At 32.7% G+C, this 22405-nt stretch overlaps 1 pseudogene; it reads left to right on the forward strand.

The window, feature by feature from the left end:
• Window positions 1-2730: 2730 nt before the first annotated feature.
• LOC100732123 (DNA-directed RNA polymerase III subunit RPC7-like) lies at window positions 2731-11867 on the forward strand (annotated as a pseudogene).
• The last annotated feature ends 10538 nt before the right edge of the window (window positions 11868-22405 follow it).

Here is a 22405-nt window from a genome sequence, read left to right on the forward strand (position 1 = left end):
GCTAATTACAAAGAAGAACACTGAATAAAGCTACAATGGTATAAAAATTATAAAGGAGCTGAAATCCTTGCATTTCTAAGGAATTTCCAAGTGTAGACTTGTTCATAGCAGTATTTTAGGAGAAAATATAGACATATCCCCTTGAATTTTAATTTGACTTCTCATTAAATTTGATATGATCAACAGTAAAATTATATAATTAAACTGTGGTTGCTGAATGTCCTCAACAATGTAAGTATACCAAAGATGAAATTAAAATTCCTAATACTTAGAGAAATTTCATTCCATTTCAAGATCAAATTACTAGTGAGATGTGTGTTTCCAAATGATGAATTCAACTTGTCACATTAAGAACCTTAAAATTAAACACATATTTAAATTGTGTTTTTATTTTAAATTCAAATCCTATTTAATTTGTATGTGCTTTACAAGTGTCAATAGCTCTAGGATCACTGAACTCTATTTTTTTGTAGATTTAGTGAGTTTGAGAATAATCTATGAATAAAATAGTTGGGGCACAAATGATGTACCTTTCCCACAGATGTCTCATTTTGCTTCAAATTAATGCTTATAATGCATCATTCTTGATTTATTGTGCATGTTAGGAGAATGATTAATGTCCATCAGAGTAGCGCAAAAAAAACTTTAAAGTCTTTGCTAGTTTCTCTGTGTTCTGCTCTCCACTTCTCATACCTGTATATGTGCCTCCACACCATACATACATTTCCAAAATATCAGAGAGTTAAAATTAAAACAATAACATCTTGAGAAGTGTAAGTTCTTGTGTGTGATATATATAATGTGATTTTATTATATTTATTGTGTGATTTTTAAATTCATATTTGACATAATTTGAATACCACTAAGAAACCCTTTAGAGATGCAAGAGCCCAGAAACTAATGTATGTCAAAGCAGTGTAGTATTCATCATCACAAAAAGAAATGAGTTTTAGAATCTGAAAAGGTATGACAGAGACTTAAAAGCGTGATACCACAAAAAACGCAAAAGACTGCATACTGTATTTTTTAAATATTTGGCATTCTAGAAAAGTCACCGCTATGGAGAAAGGAAAGATATTAGAGGTTACTAGGAATGAATAAGTGGAAGAGATCTTTGTAAAGCAAGGAAACTATTCTGTATAAACTATAGTGGTAGGAATATATCATTATACAATTGAAGAACCTCCAGAATTCACAGTACATAGAAAAAACCATGGTAAACTGTACTCTTTGAAAAATTACAGATCAGTATAGATTATTGATTGTAACAATTGTACCAGTTTGCTGGGGGATTATCGGGGAATCAGACATGTTAAGGAATATATGCAAACCCTGTACTTTTTACTTATTTTTTTTGTGAGCTGTTCTTATAAAAGCAGTCTATCATAAAGAAGAAAAGAAAGATTATATATCAATCAAGAGTTGATATATTTAGTTTCTGTGATTTGTACTGGTACCAACAGGAGACAATATGTTTCATACTTGCCATTATTCTTCTACCATGCCTGAGTAGTATTTTCTACATGCAAACTACTTTCTTGAGCATTCTTTGGCTACAAATTCTTTCAAAGATATTGAAAGCACCGTTACTTCTGGGAATTCCTGTTTCTGAAGAGTATGCAAAGATAGAATTGATCAATTCTAAACACTACAAAATTTTTCTCATATTTTAGGGTAAAATAATTAGTGTAATTCTAATTCAAATATATCTTTTATTGAAAAGAATTTTGAAATATTTTCCTGATTTTTATAGAAAAAATTTTTTCTCCTTTTTATGGATCAAGTTATGTATTAAAAATCTTTTTATATATTTGACTTTTTTATAACCTGTCTAAATCGGAGCTGCTATATTTTTAAATGAGTCTGAATGTCCTTACTATAGAAACTCAGTGAATTAAAATTATATCATGAAACTGAACTTAAAATAAACGTGTATATGCAAATGCAATAAGCAAAAAATGTTCAGTAGCAGGTGAGTTTTATTTTGAAGAAGTATTTTAATACTTGATTCAAACCTAAGTATGTTTTATACAAGACTGGCCCATACTTGAATAAGCGTTCTTGTATTATTTTTGAGTTCTTATATTATTATTTACATTACTCAATCAACAAAGATCTTTTTCTTATGTGGTAGGTATTGAACACAGGATTTTTACAATGAACTTCATTCCCAGTCCTTTTCCAATTTAATTTACTCAATTTTTAAATTTTACTAATTTATTTTACCTAATGTGATTTTGAAGTAAAGTCTTACTGAGTCAGCAAAATGCTAGTTGTATCTAATTTTGAAGCCTCTTGCTCCAGGCTCCCAGAGTGATAGGATTATAGGCCTGTACCACCACACCTAGTTTCAACCTACATCTTTTATTACATCTCTTTTTCCTTCATCATACTCGCTTAATTAAGAAAATAAGTCCAATAACCCAGCCTTCTTGTTTAAGTATCACTTAAAATGTATTTTCCTACTTATATCAAGTCTATAGACATGGTCAAGCACAAATATTCAGCTTTATTAAAAATATTTAATGTGATCAACTGGGAAGATAGCAGATCAATAAGCAGCAAAATAAAGAGCCTCTCTGAGACAAATAGCTCAAATGCTGGAATAAAGCATCCTGGAGAAGACAAGAAGGAAGGAGATGGATCCTCTCTATGTACGGAGGTCTGTAGACAGACATGCTCTCACCAGAGGCAGTCCCACTGTATACAAAATGCTGCTGGACTCCAAAGATGCACAATTGTGGTGAAGTTGGCAGTTGGCGAGCTCAAGGGCCTCAGCAGGAGGATTCCATCATGGACAGGAGTGGCAGGGCAGAGAGCAGCACCAGCTCAGAGATCTGCACCATCTTGCAGTGAGTGCAGGGAGCTCAGTCCTTCTGTGGGAGTGAGTGACTGGCTAGGAGGCATTTTGAAGTCAGGTAGGATAAGCCTGGAACCAGAAATGCAGCAGCTTCAGTCAGCTACTCCTATCACAGAGCAGATTGGAGAGAACTGTTGGACTGAGTCCCACCCCTGTGCACAATTTAATAGCCAAGGACAAGATCTCCTTAAAGCTAGCCCTAACTGGCCCCATTCATGTGGCACACACTAACATGGTGAAGACTCTCAGTGGTTGACCAGCTCAGAAGGGAGTGGCCAGCCTGCTGCATCCCTGCTTGTACTTCAAGGGTCATCAGCAGTCTGGGGAGGGCAGCAATCCCTAGCCAGCACACCTCAAAGTAATCACAGCCAATACAGGAAGTACTGAGGATTCCCAGTATCCACTTGTCTGGAAGAAACCAGAAACATGACAATAAGAAGAAACAAAAGGAAGTCTGCAGACTCCAACTTAAACAGTACTGGCCCAGGAGCCATAAACACAGAAGAGATCAGATGTTGCACACCTGTTGTTTCTGGAAAAAAAAAAAAAAAAAAAACACATCTGACACAAAGAATTATCTTTATGACCTTATAAAAGACCTCAAAACAGAAATACTAATACAAGTAAAGGAAGATATAAGAAAAATAATAAAAGAGATGCTAAGTACCTCTCAAGAAGACACAGATGGCAGAATGGAAGGGCGTACAAAAAGGAAGGAACCTTCAATGAAAAATATATTTAAAAATCTAGAATATATAAAATAGATTCAAAAAGATTAACAGGAAATTTAAAACTCCACTAAAAGCTGGCAAACCTGCTTAAAAGAAACTGAAGACAGATTAGCAAACCTTGAAGACAGCTTTGCAATGTGTGATCATGAAAGGAAAGAGCTCTCTTAAATAACAAAGAAACAGGCAACTACAATACAAAGGCTAGAAGATGACAAGAGGATGTATAACTTAAGAATAAAAAATGTGACTGAAGAAGAAGAAGTAAACAAAAAGAATATAAAAAGATGATTTACAGAAATAATTAAATAAAACTTCCCAAGCATAGGAAAAGGAAATGATATTCATATAAATGAGGCATACAGAACTCCATCCAGCTACAATCAGAATAGATCTACACCCAGACATATAATAATCAATATCCCAGAAATTCAACACAAGAACAGAATATTAAAATCTGTCAGAGACAACAGAAACAGATCAACTATAAATGAGGAGCCATCAGAATAAAAACAGGCTCCTCAACACAAACCATCAAATCCAGAAGAACTTGGAGTATTCCAAGCCTGAAAGAACATAACCTCCAACCCAGACTGATGTACCCTGAAAACTATCTCTCAAAATTAGTAGACAAACAAGATGCTCCCATGATAAAGAGGAACTGGGGGAGTTCGTGACCATCAATCCATCCCTACAAAAAGTACTGGAGGACATGCTTGAGAGAAAGAAAAATAAGACCATGGATTCAAGAACAATGACAGAGGGGGCTCACTGAACAGGGCAGACAGTGGAATGAAGCAGAAAAGTAGACAACCAATGGCAGAAAAATAGCATGGCAGAGATGAGGCAGAGAAGTTTGGTCATAATCACTAATATGGATGGCCTTGATACACTGACAATAAGAAACACAGGCAGAGTGGATCAGGATATAGGATCCATCAAGATGCTCTATACAAGAAATATATTTAACCTGAAAGAGGGTTTATGGCTTGGAAGTCAAAGATGAGAAAATAATGTTTTATGTGACAGGGAACCAGAAAAAAAGTGGAGATAGCTCACCCACAAGCTGCAGATAGGTTGGAAAGACACAAAAGTTTTATATATTGGAGAACCACTCAGCTATAAGAAAAAGAAAACCTTGAGGCTCCTGCAGGTAAATAGATACAACCTGAGACCAAGCTCAGGGGTAAAAAGGTTCAGAACCACTAAGGTAAATAGCAGGTTGCCTCCCTAATCTAAAATCTAAAGGAGTTAGTGGGCTACAAAATGTACAATGTTCCCTGGGAAAGTGAAAGGGGAAGACTTGTCTAAATAGGGAAGGTAGAGGACATTGTTAATAATGTATCATGATTTGAAATCCATATTGCTTTCATCACTGTTTAATTTGGTTATATTCTGTTCCAAATTGTCTACTTGTACTAGATTTGAGGGATGGACAACTATTCCAAAGACAGCAGGATATACTATGGTAACCATTTTTAAGTTCCTATTAAATTAATCTGAAATACTGTATTGCTTTCACTGTCTTGTTTAGACTGATTTTATTTGCATGTTTTGTTCAATTGCTGTCTAATATTGACTGATTTTATTTGAATCTGTTATGTTTAATAGGATCAAGTTCAGAACAACTACTTTGAAAACAATAAGATTCATGATGATACCCATTCCGGTCTGACTATTACCTTTTTTGAAGTCCTATAATGTCTCCAATATTTTGTTTTGATTGATTTTGTTCTGTATTCCTGAGTTCAATTATATTGTATCTGATGATAGGGGCAACCTTGTTGACGATAACAAGAGACATCATGGTAACCATTTTAGATCACTTTGTATTGTGGTCTTACATCATGTACTATGTCCATCTTTTTGTTTTGAATGACTCTAATTTTTTTCATGTGGTTTTATTCTTTTCAAAATTAAAAAAACATTCAATGTGTTTAGCTTTCTAATACTACCTTTTACTAATTATTAAAAAAACATAAATAAAATGAAAGTAAATTGCCCATTAGTTAAATTTCAAACATTAATTAATAACTCCATTAAATAGACACAAATGGTACTGATGAAGATATATTTTTTAAACAGTATGGATAAGATTTAGATTGCCACAGTCAAGATACTTTTCTTCTATTTTATGGATGTGTGAAAAATCACATTGTGTGCTAGATATTATGGTGTACCCTATAATCGTAGGATTCAAGAGGCTAAGGCAAAAGGACTACTGTGAGTCTGAGGCCAACCTGGCATGTAATGAGTTCAAGGCCATTCTGAACCACATAGCAACAACATGAGAACAAAAAAATCACATTATTACATTTTACACACTAGTTTTTAAAAAAAAATTACATTCAACATGAAAATAAGACTTTGAATATTTCTTGAACATTTTATTACTTTTAGTCATCATATAATGCTTTGTGATTTTTAACGGGCAACATACCAGATCACTCAGGTAAGTCTCAATCTCCTATAGGCAATCTTTTCTTTGACTTGTTGCTAGAGTTGCAAACTAAATTACCCATTCACAATAGGTATGCAGCACACTAACCCTATCAAATTTCGGATGTTTAAAATTTCCATAAAAGCAGTAATATATGTACACTCATATTTATAGTAGCACAGTTTGTAATAGTCAAACCTTAGAAACAACACAAATTCTCATCAACCAAGGGATGGATAAAGAAGATATGGTTTTCAAAGTGTATGAGAATTACTTCAAAGAATCAGCAACTGAAATCTCACTTTATTAAAAGCTTTTACATGTCAAAAGAAATCACCAACAGTGTGAAATTAACACCCACAATCTTAGCCAACTATCCTTCAGACAAGGTACTTATATCTAAAACATATAAAGCATTTTAAAAAACGAAGCTTTCAAAATGCAAAGACAAAATCCAAAAATGGACATCTGAGATGAAGACATACTTCTCAGATGAAGAAATACAAACAGCAAATGAATTTATGAAAAATCATTCAACATCAGTGGTCACTTGAGACATGCAAATTAAAAAAACTGATATCCCATCTCACTCCAAAAAGGATGACTGTCATCAAAAAAATCAATCAGTAACAAATGCTAGAGGGCATATGAGGAAAAAAGAACCTTGTTGGTGGGAGTGTAGACTGGTGAAACCACTCTGGCAATCACTGTAGAAATTCCTCAAAAACATAGGATTAGAGGTCCATTCCAACCAACTATTACCTTTCTGGGTATTTTTCCAAAAGAATTGAAAACATTATACCACAGTTATATATGTGCACCCATGTTTATAGTTTATAGTAGTGCAATTTGTAACAGTTAAATATTGGAAACAACCTAATTTCAGGAATGGATAATTCCTCATTCGAATTAAGAATTACCCTAATTCCAAAACGCAGGCAGGAAGGACCCAAACAAAAGGAAAATTACAGGCCAATCTCCCCCAATAAACATAGACACAAAAGTTCTCATAAGATGATGGCAAACAGAATGCAGCAAAACATGAAGAGATTTTACACAATTACCAATTAGGAATTGAGGAATAGATAAAAAAAAATGGTATTTTCATACTATGGGATACTAATCAACTATAAAGAAAGATAAATTCAAGGATTTTATAGGTAAATGGGTGCAACTAAAAACTATACTCATAAGTGAAATTAATCAGATTTTTGTGCATATATCATATTGTCTCCTCTGGGTAAAAAACTGTAACAGTAAGTTCCAAAAGGAACAGTAGATATTGTGTTAGGAAAAACACTGCTCAAATGGAACAAACAATTGGGATGCAGAGAAATTGAAAAGAAAGAGAGAAAATATATTTGCATACACACACAAGATAATTGTACAAGTAATTCTATTAGTTCATAGAAATGGAGTTTATAGTGTTTGATCTGTTTTGCATACCTCTATCTTGAAAATGAGGCAACTATTTCAGAGACAACAATGTGCAATATAGTGATATTGTTGATTTCCTTCCACCTAGTTTTGAAGTCCTATATTGTTTTTTGTTTGTTTGTTTGTTTGTTTGTTTGTTTTGTTTTGTTTTGTTTTTGTCTTTTTCCTTTGTATCGGTACCAGGGATCGAACTCACGACTGCCTGCTTGCAAGCCAGGCACTTACGGCGCTGAGCTAAATCCCCAGCCCCATTGAAGTTTATATTGTTTTGTTTTCTTTTAATCTCTTTAAAATAAAAAAGTGGTTCTTTATATAATGGAGTATCACTCAGCCATAAAGGATATCCCTGAAAGATTTGTAGGTAAATGAATGGAACTCAAGATAATTAAGTAAGCATCAGATCATTTCCTTGGTGTGAGAAACTTAAACAATAAATAAAAACTAAAATGTAACAGATACTGTGAAATAGGACAGAACTTTTGAAAAAGAAAGAGGAACTAGGATAGGAAATGGGGGAATGAAGGAAAGGAAAAGACAAAATAATGAAAAAGAAAATGGAAACAACATTTTGTAATTAGGGAAGGGAAGTGGGGGTTGAAGAGAAGGAAGATGACTGAGGAAAAAAGGGGAATCAAAATATATCATGTGTAGGTACAAATTCCCAAAAAATAAATATAATCATTATGTGTATCTTATATGGACCAATAAACTTAATTTTAAAAATTATATACTGAAAGCTTTCAGATTTTTGTCACTTAATATAATGTTTGCCTTTGGTTTGACATAGATGGCTTACATTGGATTGAAATAAAAACGATATATTACAATTTTCTGTAGTTTTTTAATCATGAGTGTTTTTTGGACTTTGTAAAGTACTTTTGATGTATCTGTTGAGATAATCATGTGACTTTTGTTCTTGGTTCTGTTGATATGGTATATTACATTTATTGATTTGCATATGTTGATCCTTCTGTGCATTCCTGGGATGAATCCTAATTGGTCACAGTGTAAAATTTTATTCATGATTTACTGCATTATGTTTGCCAACATCTTATGAGGAAATTTGTGTCTATGTTCAGTGGGGGGAGATTGGCCTGTAGTTTTTTGTTTGAGTCCTTCTTTCTCGGGTTTTGGAATCAGGGTAATGCTTAATTCCAAGAATAAATTTGAAGTATTGCTTCCCTTTCAATTTCTTTAAAGAATTGAGAAATAGCAGAATATAGATTTTTCTCTAGATTTCTTGTAGAATTTGGCAGTGAATCCATCATGATCTAAGCTTTTTTTATTGGCAAGTTTTAATTACATTTTTAGTTTCATTGATTGATATGGCTTTATTTATAATTTTCATATTTTATTGATTCAGCCTTGGCAATTCTTATTCTGTGTTTTACATCTTATGTGAGTTCTGGTTTTCTAAGTAGCTATTGATGATCTGGATTTCTGCATGATCTATTGTGGTTATACTTTTTTGATTCCTAATTGAGGGTTTTGTTTCCTTTTTTGATAAGATTGGCTAAGAGTTTTTCAATTTTATTTAATATTTTAAAGAACCAATTCTTCATTTCATTGACTCTATGTATTGATATGCTATGATCACTAAAATTCTACAATTTCCTGCCATAGACAAATTTTCAACATGACTTGCTTCTTCTTTTTCTAAAAGCTTGACGTTTAATATCAGGTTGTTTACTTGAGCTCCCTCTGCTTTTGTGAAGTGGAAGTTAATTTCTATAAATTTGATCTTGTAGGACTGCTTTCACAGCATGTTCCATAATTTCTGTCTGTTGTATTGGCATTATCATTTAATTTTAGAAGCTAATTTCCTCTTTAGTTTAATCTGTGAACCATTAGCTGGTCAGGAGGGCCTTACTTAATTTTATGTGTTTGTAAAGTTTTTGTGCACCAATAAAATTAATTAATTTTTAAAAATGTATGGTTATTAATGATTATGAACAATCATCATTTTATTCATTTTATTTATTTTTTGAAAGTAGTAAAAAGAATAGTTGAAATTCTTCAAATTACAGAAAAATACTGTGATTCCTTAAAAATAGTCTCCAGAGATGGCCAATAAATATGGCCAATGACTGCTGTATGAGCCTATATCATGTGACTAATAAACACTTGAAATTAGTCCAGTCTAAATTTGGGTATGCAATAAACATGAAGTAAACAGTGATATCAACGTAAGAAAATTTGTAGCACAGATATTTGCTCTTTACTATGTATATGTTAGGATGATAGCATTTTAGAGATAGTATGTTCAATATAATTGCATTATTAAAATCAATGTCATAATTTTATTTTTAAAATATTAGAATATTTGAAAATATGTATATATGGTTCTAATTTGATTTCTTTGAAAGAGCTGTAAAAAAAAAGGCACAAAAGGAGCTGGGGATTTAGCTCAGCGGCACAAGCACCTGCCTTGCAAGCAGGCAGTCCTGAGTTCAATCCCTGGTACCAATAAAAAGGAAAAAGACAAAAAATAAAGGCACAAAATTCTAAATCAACTTTAAGGCTTCTTTCAGCACAGAACTATAATATGGCCAATGTGATAACTTACATTGAAATATGATGGTATTCTCTTTTCCTTTGTTTTTTAAAATGTGTCATCATTTGACTATTTTCTCTTTTAACAAGTTGAAATTTTCTCTGAGTTCTGGCATTAAGAAGACACAAGTCAGAAGTCACAATAATGAATCTGCCAGATTTTTAATTCAAAAGCAGCTTGCATGTTTGTCAAATAGAATAATTTCTGGAATTTTCGACTATGGCTACTCCAATAAATAGCAATCATTAAATGTAAAAGACTAAAAATTTTGTTGAAATTAGCACATCTGGTAATTTCCATTTCATTAAAATTTATACATGTTTCCATGTGCAAATTTCTTTAAATTGATTGAGATCTATAAAAACTTTTAAAATTTATAGATGAATATTATGAATTGAGTGGAATTTTACATAGTATTTTGTGGACTTGCACATTTTTCTTTTTGGAGAGAGATCTCAAAGACTACTGGCTTCCTAAAAGACTCAATGAATCAAAATTTTGATTTCTATTAAAGCAACTTCTAAAGTACTAGCTTAATGATTTGCCAATTCTTAGCTTATTTTTTGTTTAAGACTTTACACAAATCCTTGCATTTGTGGTACTAAATTTATTGAGTTTCTGACTTTAACAAAGTAATTGACTAGCTTGAGGGACATTGGGAGGGAGAGGAGATTTTCTGTGAATCTGAAAACTATAGTAATGTAATATAGTTCAAATCACATTTAAAGCATTTTGAATATCTGCTATACAGTGTCAAAGAGATAGTGCCTTCATTAAGAAGTTTTCCTATGTCAAAATTTAGTTAAATTAATTTTTATAAGTGTAATTATCAATTTTTTTCCAAAGAAATATTAGGTTTCAGGACCATTAACTTCACACATACAAACTAATATAAAGCAAAATATTCCTTAGGAAGTATAAAAATTCACAGTAAGCAATTCTTCCCTATGTAGGTGCAAATTTTCGCTTAAGGAATAGTGTTATTTCTGTCATAGAAATCAGATATTCTGGGAGGGCGGTGGCGTGTGTGCGCTGTGGCTTTCGGCCAGAAGCCCCACTGCTTGCACTCCAGACTGGCTGGCCGTACCGGGGTTACACAGCTTTTGTTCACGCCTGCAGACTTAGTGACCAGCTTCTACCCACTCTTCTCGTGTAACTAGTTTTAGTGGCCGGAATAATGAAAGAGGCCGTGCTGTCTACACCTTTAATATTGACGTTGTTGGGTTTGAAAATGGTGAAAAGTTACCTGATGTCATGTTGCAGCCACCCTCACTGTTTCCTTAGGATACAGAGTACAAACCAGTATGTCTGCAAACAGGAGAAAGTGAAGACTACATGCGGGCCTTGAAACATGAATTGAGGGGAATAATGGAAAAAAGCTTTATTTATTGAAAACTGAAGAAAAGCCAAATATTGAAAGATACAGTAAAAAATATATATATATATGCAGGTGTACAAAGAAGAGTGGATGCCAGGCTGGAGACTACTCCCAATAGAGATGATGCCGAGCAAAAGGGGCAGAAAGCAGACTCAAAATCCAAAAACGCAAAAGGTACAGACAGGGTCTCTTCACTCATGCCTACTGCAGATGTGCTGAAACAGACATGAGAAGTTAGAAAAGAGGGATGACGGTGAAAAAATTCGATGAGGAAAATGAAGAGAAGAAGGCGGCAAAGAAAAAAGTAAAGAAGGTGATGAGGACAGTGCCAATGACGGTTCAGAGCAGGAACCGACTATGACGAAGAAGGAGAAGAGGAAAATGACTCCATCAATTCAGACTTTGAAGACGGAGATGATTTTGGTACGGACAGTGATGGCAACATGGGTGAAGCAACCTCTTATTCATGAAATTTTTCAAAAAGGTTTTTATATTTCAGTTTCTGAGTATCTGAGCATACTTGATTTGTTTCTTTCCTGATAAGGAATGAGTACATTTTATTTTTGATGCTGTTTCACTGGACAAATACTTTTTACCAAAATATGTAAGTCTACTTTGAGTTTATACTGCAGTGCCCTTAGGTACCAGCTTCTGTTCAGACATTCCTCCTAAGTACCTCTGCATCTCCCTTATGTCTGCTAATGGATTTTTGAAAATCTGTGTTTGAATGTGCCTCAAGAGGTTTTCATCTCTTTTGCATCGTATGGGGTCCATATTTGAATCAGTCATTTTCCTGCAACTGCTGATCTTTTTAAAATATTATTATGAGTCATACTAGCTCTATATAATGACAAATTTGATATTACAGCATGTGGAGCACTTTAAAAACAAACTAGAACATTATTTTTACACGAAATGTACTGTACCACTTGCTATCTTAGGACTACAGAAACTTACCTGGGCTCTCAAAAATGCAAACTTAAGAGATGAAAAGTTTTGTGATCAAAAACATATACACAGTGCAAGATGTCCCTGTGGATTATATAAATATCACAGTCCACATCTCAATAATGAAGAGCATTTTGTGAAGAGGATGAATATAATACTTGGATTTGGAGCTACTTCAGAACATATAGTATATGATATCCCTGTAATAAGCTTGACATCTCTAAATAGTTGACTTTATGAAAAACAGACTGAGACAACTTATTTAATGTTGTGCTTTACCAAAGTACAGAGTAAATTCCAGTTATATCAATTTCACAGTAGTGTTCTAAGTATGAGCTTGGTGAAATATAGAAGCCTGTGCTGTGTTTCTCAGGCCTCACATTCTCTACAGTTGATTCTATAATTTGCTGAGTGAATCAGGTTATTTTGAAATTAAAATTAATCCTTTTTAGCTCCCACTCACTTCATATTTTGGGGAGAAAATTCTTAGAATCCTCAGCCTCCAAAGAACTAAACATGCCAACGATTTTCAAGAAAATCCACAATATATATTTCAAAAACAATTTACTAATATCACAAATGTATCTATCTATCTATCTATCTATCTATCTATCTATCTATCTATTTATCTTTGGGAAGATATCACCCATTTTTCTGAGCATCAGAGCCCTAAATTCTATTTCTACCTAAAATATTAGATTCAGTCTTGAGACTGAACATGGTTACGTTTCTGTGACTTAGTGTCTCCACTTATAAACAGTTTCCTATCAAGATTTTTTAAATATCAGAATTTTACCTTATTTATACATTCTCTTTGCCTATACAAATGAACAGCTCTTAAATTTGGTTCTTACCTTCTAATAAGTCATATCTGTAACTGAAAACAGTTTTAGGAAACATGTTTTCTTCATAAAATACATTATTGTGATCAGAGGTTCCCATCTTCTTTGTAGGGAAAATCTGTGCTGTCCTGTGTGATTGTGCAACATGACTGTCTCAGAAAAAAGATCACTTTCAATGTCTATACTTCCTTAAAAATTCTAGATTGATCAAAACTCCATTTTCATAAATCATCAAACTTTAAGATTCTAAATTGAAACAAAGTCTTTAAGCTGCAATCTACAGAAATAGACACTTCACAAGAAAGTTTTCAGTAATAATAGCAGAGTTGTCATTTGGGAATGATAATTAACATAGTTGCTTTATTCTTACGGTTCCTTTGGTATAACATCCACATACTACTGTTTAGTTCATAGGAATCATATCGCTGTAATATTTACTTGTTTTATCACAAATCTTCCAGCGCTACTTAAATCAGGCAAATACATTGAAGGTACGTTACTCCTCTTTGATTTTAATTGACCTTCACTAGGATAGTCTTATAGATTGTGGGCAAGCATTTACCCTAGGAGGCCTCAAGTAGGTGTATTATTTCTGCTTTTGGAAGATATTTATGTAATTTTAAAGTATATAAATTGTTAGGGCAGAATCTGTTGTTTTATTTACCAACATAAACCTTATTTTCCTGGCTTAAGATCTGACCCTGAAGTTACTCCATAGGAAAGCAAACAGTATTTTGAAGCAGTAGTGTCTTTATATACACAAAAGTATTTAGTGATAAAGTATCTTTAAAATTGTCAAAATTAACAAAACTGATTGTTATAATGATTTTTCTTTTGCATTTGTTTACACATTAAGTTTTTCAATATTAACAAATCATATTTTCTTTACAGAGAACTAATTTTATATTAGTCCAAATATAAAACCCTTAAAAAGATAAGGGCCCATTGTACTGGAGAAACTGAATTACTTTTTATATATTTCAAAATTAAGATTTATGATTTTTTCTTCTTATATTTATACCAGAGTAATAATAAAATCAATGCTCAGCATCATAATTTGCAAAACTGAACCCTAAATGTATCAGACATCAAAGTTTCTGAATAATTTTCTCAATGTAACAGTAATTAAAAATGTTGTAGAAATAGACAAAGATGCAATCATTTACATAAGAAGTGAATGACCAGGGACTGCTGTGTCTCATAGCACACCAACTTGGGCAGGAAGGGGTATTAAACAATAAGGTGCAATTTAGATGATGAATACGTAGATATGAAGAGAATCAAAATTTTGATTTGGGAAAAGTTTGCACGGTCAGTAGTCCTAAGACACACAGAAGACTGCAGAAGATTTTGATATTTTGATAATCTCTGTCAAAGAATTCTAAACCCTGACCATAAGCCTGTAAATTTTTCAGGGGCTGAGCAGCATCAGAAGTAGTTCTATAATAATACAGAAGTACTTCTATAATAGCAAGTTGTTGTATGTCTTCTTAGTTGTACTCATTTTTGAGTGTAAAATGAAGTTTCCAGATGTTAAAAAGGGAATATATCACACTCAGTAGCAATTTAAACATTTAGGAAAGAAGGGATGAAAAAAGAATTAAGATGTGTTAGGCACATATACAAACCCCCCATGAGGCATGTAATCATTAAGTATTGGAAATAAGTAAAAATAAAAATAAAATATTTAAAAAATAAACCAGTCAGGTCATAAATCTGTAAAATGTAATACAATGCCATTCATTTCATAACTTCTAAAAATTTTCCTAAATACACTTATTTCAAATAGAAATATTTACCAAGTAATGTTTACTTCTGTCATTTAAATGAATGCATAAATATTTAAATGCTTGTTTTAATTTCCAATGTGATAAGTATTAGTATAACTCATGTAAAGCAAAATTCAGAAGTATGCATTAAATTCTAAGGTCAAAAAATACTGAGGCCAGTTACTGTATGTTTATAAATGTTAAAAACTATGACCTCAAAAGATAATGAGTAGCTAATGATGTATCTCTGTGGTAAAACAATTGACTAGCATGTGAAAAGTCCTGGGTTCCATGTCCACTACTGAAAAAAAGAGATGCAAAAAGAACTCTTTATACAATTCTACTGATTTTCAGACAAAAAAGATAATCAGTAGTAATTCTAATCAATTCATTGAAAATTCATGCAGGTGTGCAAATGTTATTACCTGACTGCATCATTAAAATTTTACTCTTTCAAATCAGCATTTTGGTTTTTGAAACAAATTATTTTCTTCTCAAGGAAATAGTCTATATACATAGTGTCCAAGATTCAGACTACTGCTGATCACTGAATTAAAGGCCTTATATAATCTGAAAGAATCTCAAAATTCTAGAGCAAATATTATAGCAAATAATATATTAGAAATATTTACAATACAGTAAAAAATCACCGGTATTCTTTATTCCCTGGATTATTCAATATTTTTCTACAGTTCCTAGACATTATACTGAGACATCATAAAACAGGCAAGTATCAGAATAAAGAAATCAGTTTCTTATCCATTCATCCATTTGTGAATACTTAGAATGTTTACATATCTAAGCCATTATAGATGTTGCAGTGAACATGAGCGTGTAGACATCACTTCAAAGAACACATATCAGTTCCTTTGGGCATAGGCTAAGAAGAGGGATTTCTAGACCCTAGGATATAGTAACTCTGGCTTTATTTTGTTTAGAGGAACCTCTGCACTGTTTCTTATAGTGGCTGAACCAATCTACATAATTAGAAATACTGTACAATATTTTTCTTTGTGTTACATTCCTTTCAATTTTTGTTATCTTTTGAATTTTGATGACAGCCATTCTAGAAGTATTAAGTGATACATCCTTACATAGAGTGCTAAAGAAAGAAATGTAAAACAAAGTAGAAAGGTAGTTACAGGAATAGAGAGGATATATCAGAGAAACAATAATTATTTTGGCTTATAACTCCAAACAGTTAAAATGTGTAAAGCAGAAAACCATTATAAAATATGTGCTAAAAATCATGAAACATTTGAGTTCATTATTGTTAATACATGTGTTTAAACAGAAATATGATGTAGTTATACTTTCTAAAACTGAAAAACAGAGTTAATTGAAATATTTACCTGTCATAAAATGAATAATGAGAACTGATTTATTTAGGCAAAGCAAAACAGCAATATATCTGTGCAATGGATAGGAATGTAGCTAACTTAAAGAAAACAAGACCATAGCTTGATGTATTTAAATAGGATTTTAAATGTAGTAAGTAAAATATAGGTCTCCAGAAATGAAATTTAAGTTTCGAAAGAAAAATAAGCCAGCACAGGCAGAAGCAAGCTAAAAATGATCTAAAGGCATTTGGAAGGTATTCTATAAATTCACAGTATACAATGAGGAGATCTAGATATTGTTTGCTTGATAATGACATTTATTATCACAAATTGGCATGACATAAGAAATATCAATGATGTATTTACCCTATTTTTTTTTCTTCTAAAAGAGGTCTATCTCCTCTTTGGAAAGTGACATTATCTACAGTCTTACTCTTTTCCTTTCTTTCATTCTTTCTTCTATCCAATATTTTCTTTATCTCTTTGTTTCTAAAAGGTGCCTTTCCTCTTTAGTCTTTCTCTGCTTGCTTATCTTAAAACCAAGTGAACACATCTAAAGAAGACATAGTGAAAAAATTGCAGGAGCAATGCAAAAAGGTGGAAACTCTGAATGAACAATATAAGAAACAAACAGAATGTATAAAGCAGATTCAAAGAGATATACAGGAAATCAAATATTCCGTCGAAAGTTGGCAAAACTGCCCCAATGAAAGTGAAGATAGAATTGCAGACCTCGAAGACAAGATTGCATTTAGTGAACAGGAAAGGAAAGAATTTTTAAAAACAACAAGGAATCAGGAAATGATGATGCAGAGAAAAAACAATATAAGATTGATAGGCATAAATGAAAAAGGAGGTGACAACACAAATGATATCAAGAGGCTAAACAGAAGTAATAGCTACAAATTTCCCAAACATGAGAATGGAAACAAGCCTACAGATCAGTAAAGCATACAGAGCTCCAAATAACCACAACCAAAATAAAACTATACCCAGACATATAATAATCAACATCCCAGAAATTCAACATAAGAACAGAATGTTAAAAGCTGCTAGAGAGAAGAGACAGATCACCTATAAAGAAAAGCCTATCAAAATCACATCAGACATCTCAACATAAACAATGAAGTCAAGAATAGCATGGAGTGAAGTATTTCAGATCCTAAAGGAAAATGGCTTCCAACGCAGACTGATGTACCCTGCCAAACTGTCCTTCAAAATGAATGGTGAAATAAGATACTTCCATGACAAAAAATAGCTGAAGAACTTGATGATCACCAAGCCAACCCTGCAAAGAATACTGAAAGACAGTTTAGATACACATAGGAAAAAACCACTAAGCAAGGTAGACACTTAAGCAGAATGGAAAGATAAAAATGCAACAGTAGAAAGATAATATGTCAACAAGAAACCAACATATAACAGTTATAACCATTAACATAAATGGTCTCAATTCAGCAATTAAAAGAAACAGACTGGCAGAATGGATCAAGAAACAATATCCAACCATATGCTGTCTAAAAGAAACTCAATCTAACCTAAAAAGAAATCATAGACTGAAAGTCAAAGCATGGAAAACAATACTCCATGCAACAGGATCAAAAAAAAAAAAAAAAAAAAAGCATAGGTAGCTATTCTGTTTGCAGACAACATGAGTTTCAAACAAAGAGTGGTCCAAAGAGATAAAGAAGGTCACCACATACTAGTTATGGGAAAGCTTCAAGAGGGAGAGATAACAATCTTAAATATATATGCACCATATTCAGGTGCAGCCAGCTATAGAAAATAAATATTAACAGAAATGAAAAGTTGAATAAGCAATAAAACAATTATAATAGAGACCTTATGCCACTGACAAAAGGGACAGATCAACTAGACAGAAAATCAGCAAAGAAATATCAGAACAGAATTACACTTGTGAACAAATGGACTTGCTAGATGTATATCAGAATATACATACTTCTCAGCAACACATAGAATATTCTCTAAAATAGACCATATACTAGCCCACAGAATATGCTTAACTAAATACAAAAGAATTGAAATTATCCCATGCATCTATAAGATCATATAGATCATATCACCATGCAACTTGAAGTTAATGATAAAAGAAACTGCAAAACCCAACAAACACATGGAAATTAAATAATATACTCATGAACAATCAGTGAGTCATAGAGGAAATTAAAGAAGAAGTTAAACAATATCTACAAGCAAATGAAAATATGAATGCATGTTACCTGAACCTGTGGGATGCAATGAAAGCAGTCAGAGGAAAATTTAATGCAGTGAATTCCCACATCAGGAAAACAGAAAAAAAAACAAATAAAAAACTTGATGCTACACCTCAAACATCTAGAAAAAGAAGAGCAACTCAAGCCCAAAGCCAAAAGAAGGGAGGAAATTATAAGGTCAGAGCAGAAATCAACACAATAGAGACTAAGAAAATACTCCAAAAAATCAATGAATCAAAGGTTTTTTAAAAGAATAAATAAAATTGATAAGCCCCTTGTCAACCTTGTTAAAAATAGTAAAGAAAAAACTCATATTCATATAACAAGGAATGAAAAGGGTGAAATCACTACAGACTCTATGGAAATACAGAAAATCAATATTTCAAAAACCTCTATTCTAACAGACAGAAGAAATGGAGAGATTCCTAGAAACATATGAATTACCAAACCTGGGTCAAGAATATGTGAAACTACTGAATAACCCAATTTCAATTAACAAAATTGAAAATGTAATTAAATAATTACTAATAAAGAAAAGTCCAGGTCCAGACAGATTCATTGTGGAATTCTACAAGCAATTCAAAGAGGATTTAATGCCAACACTCCTGAAACTCTTCAATGAAATTGAAAGGGAAATCATTCTTCCTAACCTTGCCTGGAAGCAAATATTACTCTAATACCAAAACCTGAGCAACCAAAAAAAGAGAACTACATGCCAATCTCCCTAATGAACATAGATGCAAAAATTCTCAATAAAATTTTGGCAAAGAGAATACAGCAAATCATCAAGAAGATTATGCACCATTACCAAGTGGGATTCATCCCAGGAATGCATTCAACATAAGTGAATCAATAAATTTAATCCACCACATCAATAGAATAAAAAATAAGAATCACAGAATCATTTCTATAGATGCAGGTCCAGCACTTATTTATGATAGAAGCCTTACAGAAAATTGGAAACTATGGTCTTTTCCTCAATATGATAAAAGCTGTCTGTGACAAACCAATAACCAGCATATTATTAAATGGGCAAAAACTGAAAGCCTTTACCCTAAAATCAGGATCAAGACAAGAATGTCTATTATCACCACTCCTATCTAATATAACGCTGGAAATTCTAGCCATGGCAATTAGACAACAGAGAAAAATAAAAGGAGTAAGGACAGGAAAAGAGGAAATTAAATTATCATTATTGGAAGATGACATGATACTCTACATAGAAGATCCCCAAATTCCATAGAAAGATTCCTAGATATAATAAATAAATTCAGTAATGTAGCTGGACACAAAATCAATACTCCAAAATCAATAGTATTTCTGTACACTAACAACAAAATCACTGACAGAGAAATAGGAGAAGCCACACCCTTCACAGTAGCATCCAAAAAATGAAATACTTAGGAATCAATCTAGCAAAAGAAACAAAAGATTTGTTCAGGGAAAGTTAAAATACCCTGAAAAAAGTAGTTGAAGAGGACCTCAGAAAATGGAAAGACATCTCTTGTTCATGGATAGGAAGAACAAACATTGTGAAAATGGCCATTCTCCCAGAATTGTTACACAAATTCAATGCAATCCCAATCAACATACCATTAGCAATACCTCACAGATCTAGAGAAATCACTCGTAAAATTCATGTAGAACCAGAAGAGACCTAGAATAGCAAACACAAGTCTAAGTAACAAAGCAAGGCAGGAGGCGTCACAATCCCTGACTTGAATGTTATACTACAAAGCTACTGTAATAAAATCAGCATGGCACTGGAATAAAAACAGACCTGAAGATCTATGTAATAGTTTCAAAGATACAACTACAACTACAAACACACTCAGCCACTTTATCTTTGATAAAGGGGCCAAACATATCCACTGGAAGAAGGACAGTCTCTTTAATAAATGGTGCTGGAAAAATTGGATCTCCAAATGCCAAAAACTAAAACTAGACCCAGGTCTATCACCATATACTAAACTAAAGCCTAAATGGGTCAAAGATCTAAATATTAAAACAGAAACACTAAATCTACTTGGCTATAAAGTATGTAGAAATCTTGAAGATATAAGGATAGGTACAGAATTCATGAATAAGAATCAAACCACAGAGAAAATATTTCACAGAATCAATAACTGGGATCACGTCCTATTAAAGAGTTTTTGCATATCAAAATAAATCCCCAGAATAGTGAAAAGACAACACACAATTGGGAAAAAATCTTAGTGAACTGTCCCTCAGACAAAGGACTTCTCTCTAGAACATATAAAGAATTTTAAAAATCAGATACTTAAAATTCAAAGACCCATTCCAAAAATGGGCATCTGGGATGATTACACAGTTCTCAGATGAAGAAATATAAATGGCAAATAAATACATGAAAAAATGTTGAGCATCATTAGTCATTAGAGAAACACAACTTAAAACCACACTGAGATTCCATCTCATTCCGAAAAGAATGACCAGGATCAAAAAAAATACCAACAACAAATGCTGGAGAGTCTGCAGGGGAAAAGAAACTCTCCTGCACTGTTGGTGGGAGTACAGACTGATGCAACCACTGTGGAGGTCAGTCTGGAGCTTCCTCAAAAAGCTAGGATTGGAAGCCCTATTTGATTCAGCTATTGCACTTCTGGGCATATTCCCAGAAGAACTGAAAACATCATACCACAGAGACATATATGCACCCATGTTTATAGCAGCACAATTTGTAATAGCCAGATATTGAAAACAACCTAAATGCGCATCCTCTAAGGAATGGATAAAAAAGATGTGGTATTTTTATACAATGGAGTACTTACTATCATCTATAAAGAATGATCACACTGAGTTTTTATAAGTAAATGGATGCAACACAAGAGCATACTCATAGGTGAAATAAATCAAACTCAAATATGTAAATACTGTATGGTTTCCTTAATGTGAGAAATGCTAAGAGTACATAAGATACAAAAACTCAATAAATATAGTGAAAGGATAAGAATCTGCTTAAAGGGAAAAATAATATCTCAGGAAAAATGAGGAAAAAGAAAAAGGAAGGGAAACAAAAATATCTAAAATTATGTAAACACTTAGGATATCTAAAATGATTGTGCTACAAATTCTATAAGTTCTTGGAACAAAATAGTTAACATTCATAGGCTTGAAATAATTGTGTATATTATTGTATGGTGATTTGAGGTACTCTTGAAGATCATTATGTAAAATAACAACCCTAATTATGCTCAATACTACCTTGTTTTGAAGGCCTATATTGTCAGTATTTTGGGCTCTTTGCTATTGTTACTTACTTGCCTATTTTCTAAGAATTTTGCTTTGTTTTATTTTTACCTCTAACAGAAAGGATAGGTAAGCATGTAGAGACCCATACATGCATAGAACTTCTCCTAGAACAGTTTATGAGAATCGATTATATAAGTCATGATGAAATGAACAACTACTTTGAAGAAAAAGAGGCACTAAGGTACCCAGTGCTGATTCCATGGTGGCATGCTGTGAAATTCAGCAACACTATTATTCTTTATTCAGAGTGATTTTAGTCTGTTTTGTATTGTTTAATTCCAACATACATGAAGGTATGGACAACCACTTTGACGAGAATGAGAGACATTATGGCAGCCATTGTTCACTTCTCTATTGCCTGGTTTTGAAGACCTAAAATGCCTTCATCATCCTGTCCTGATCAGTCTAATACTATTTTGTTTTGTATGAATTCATTGTGTGTGAAGATATGGACAACTATTGAGAAGAAAATGAGAGACAATATAATAGAGAGTGAAGATCTCCTGCGGTCTTTCTTTGAAATCTGTATGTCTTACATTGTTTTCTTCTGATCTGTTTTGTCTATTTTGTTCTGTATAATTTTACCCTCTTTAAAATAAAAT

Source organism: Cavia porcellus, unplaced genomic scaffold (assembly GCF_034190915.1).
Source record: "Cavia porcellus strain 051 isolate PalLab524CR breed Dunkin Hartley unplaced genomic scaffold, mCavPor4.1 scaffold_13, whole genome shotgun sequence".
Lineage (NCBI taxonomy): Eukaryota > Metazoa > Chordata > Mammalia > Rodentia > Caviidae > Cavia > Cavia porcellus.